This window comes from Lissotriton vulgaris, chromosome 2_1 (assembly GCF_964263255.1).
Source record: "Lissotriton vulgaris chromosome 2_1, aLisVul1.2, whole genome shotgun sequence".
Lineage (NCBI taxonomy): Eukaryota > Metazoa > Chordata > Amphibia > Caudata > Salamandridae > Lissotriton > Lissotriton vulgaris.
In genome coordinates, this window is record NC_141687.1 from 2,006,921,316 (window position 1) to 2,006,924,202 (window position 2,887).

Sequence of the window (2,887 nt, forward strand, 5' to 3'; positions counted from 1 at the left end):
GCTCTGGGCACCGTCAAGAGCTATCTCTCAGCTCTTTCAGCCTTTCTGAGGCTGCCTGATCAACCTTCTTTGTTCAAGTCCCCTATAGTTAATCGATTCCTGAATGGCATCACTCATACGTTTCCTCCTGTTCCCTTTGTGATGCCTCGGTGGGACTTGAACCTGGTTCTTACGTTTCTGATGTGCGCTCCCTTTGAGCCACTTCACAACTGTCCTCTTTGCCTTCTTTCTTTGAAGACTGCCTTCCTGGTAGCCATCACCTCTGCCAAGAGAGTGAGTGAGCTCCAGGCTCTATCTTGTAAGCCTACTTTCCTTTCAGTCCATCCGGACAAGGTTGTGTTACGAACAAGGCCCTCCTTCCTACCCAAGGTAGTCACGGCCTTCCACATTGGGCAATCCATCACCTTGCCCACCTTCTTTCCACCTCCACACCCCTCGAGAGAGGAAGAGAGGCTCCACCGTCTGGACCCAAAACGTACGCTCTCATTTTATTTGAACCGCACACAACAGTTCTGGGTGGATGACCAACTCTTTGTTGGATACGCGGGCGCTAAGAAAGGGAAAGCGGTGCACAAGCGGACCATCTCCCGGTGGATCATCTTGTGCATCCAGGCGTGTTACTCCTTGGCTAAGAAGGAACCCCCTGTTGGGCTGAGGGCTCATTCTACTCGAGCCACAGCCACCACAACTGCCTTGGGCCGAGGTGTGCCCTTGCAGGACATTTGCCAGGCGGCTACGTGGGCCTCGCTGCACATGTTTGCACAACATTATTGCCTGGACAGTCAAGTCCGGAGGGATGGCTACTTTGGCCGTTCCGTCCTCCAGGACTTTCTGGTGTGATTATTGGTTCGCAGACCCACCACCACGGGGTTGGTATTGCTGGGGTATCTATTGTAAGGTAAGAAATCTATCACTAACGTGTCTCTTTCAGATGCACAAGTTACTACTTGTGTAACGATACATCTGTAAGAGACATTAGTTAGTGATAGATTCCTTACCGACCCACCCATCCTCCCTGTTCTGCGAACCGATATCTAGGGTTAAGGTCATCCCCATTCAGGGCCCTAGTTTCATGGCACCAGTGTTGGTTTTTGGCATGGCTCTGCGCTTCTGGCGCAGAAAAGCTGTGTCTAAGAACTGGCGTCAGCACATGGAGGCGGTGTCTAAGTACTCAGACAACATCATCACGGCGCCCACGACGCCGACGACGGACGCGGAGCCGCAGACGGCGCCTACCGACGCGCAAGGGTACTGCTACGCAGAGGTTTCCGGATCCAGTCTGACGCCTGGGGATATTCTAAGGTAAGGAATCTATCACTAACTAATGTCTCTTACAGATATATCGTTACACAAGTAGTAACTTGTGCTTTTCTGGATTCCCCAGGGAGGGTTGCGTCCAGTGGTGGCAGCTATCTAGAATTCAGTGCAGGAGGTCCCTGTCCCAGTTCCCAACGTATGGTACCTTGTTCTCAAGAGGAGGAGAACAGGTTGAAGTTCAGGAACCTTACGAAACCACCTCACCAGGGGTGGGGGTATTTTGTGGATGACTGTTCTGATGCAATGGAGGATTGGCTGGAGGCTAACTCGGACGATGAGAGGGACGGAGTAGTGAATATGTTTCTCAAAGAGCAGTTGCTCTATGTTTGTTGTCCAGAGTTCCGCCAGCACCTGTTGAAGTCTGAACACTTTAGTCCTTGGGCGCTTGCAGAGGAAGCAGAGCGCTAGGAAAGAGCTAGAGGTTCTCTAGAGTCATTAGGGAGTGATTCCAAAAGTAGTGGTTATGGTATTTTCCAGCCCAGGGTGGTGGAAGAGGCTCAGTGTAGCCCAGCTAAGTCTCAGGATAGCGAGGAGGGTGTAGGGGCTCACTGCCTGGCTCAGTGGAGCAGGGGTGAGTGGGAGATCGAGGGTCCCCAGACGCACGAAGCCCTGCCTCAGGACTTGGATGGTTTCTGTAGGGAACACCAGGTTGGGGATCTAGGCTGTCCTGTAACTCCATTTGAGGAAGATCTCCTAGTGAGTAGAGGACCTGGAGCGCCTGAAACAGGGCTCCTGTGGTTCTAGAGTCTGGCAGTACCGCTCCGGTAGGGAGGGTACAGGAGTCCAGCGTGAGGAGTGACTGGGGGTTGAGTTCCCCAGTGGAAGAACCAGTGGGTCAGAGACTACCCAGTTGGGCTAGGATCCGGTGTAGTGACCATGGTGACACCACTTCTGTTCTGGGGGATCTTCGCACACTGTCAGGTGGACAGGGGACGGGAGATCTGCGCCAGACAGACAGTCACTCAACATATGTGTCATTTGTTAGCCTCAGGGGGATGGTGTGTAAGTCCCCAGAAGTCCTGGAGTGCCAGGCAATTATTCCACCAAAGGTTCTAGACCCGAGGTTGGAAGGCCAGGTTCAGGATCCGCCTGACCTGAAGGGTAGGATGTCTGTAAGCAGCGTCCTGACCGGTTCACCTGAACCCCTCCAGTTGGGAGGGTGCAGACCTCTGGAAGGGGGTGCAGAGGGTGGGAAAGCCCACCTCTGACCCCGATGCAACCTGAGGGGTTAAACCCTGGGTTGAAATGGCGTTCTAGGTGTACCCCACGCTGGAGGAGGAAGAACCCTAGGAGAAGAGGTAAGGGGAGGAGAGCCTTCCCTGAGACTCCTGGTCCGCCTGAGGTTGTAGACCCTAGGCTGGAGAACCAGTGGCAGTCTAGTCCTGTCCTGCAGACAGGAAGAGTGGAAAATGGCTACTATGTGCCAGGGGTTCTTACCCCCCACTCTGTGAATAGGCAAGGACCGGTGGCACCTGAGTGGCTTAGGGCCTGGTCCTGGCCGAGGACAGCTGGGAAGTACCAGTGTGGTAGACCAGTTAGTCCCTACAGTAGTTTTAGAAGGAACCCCAGG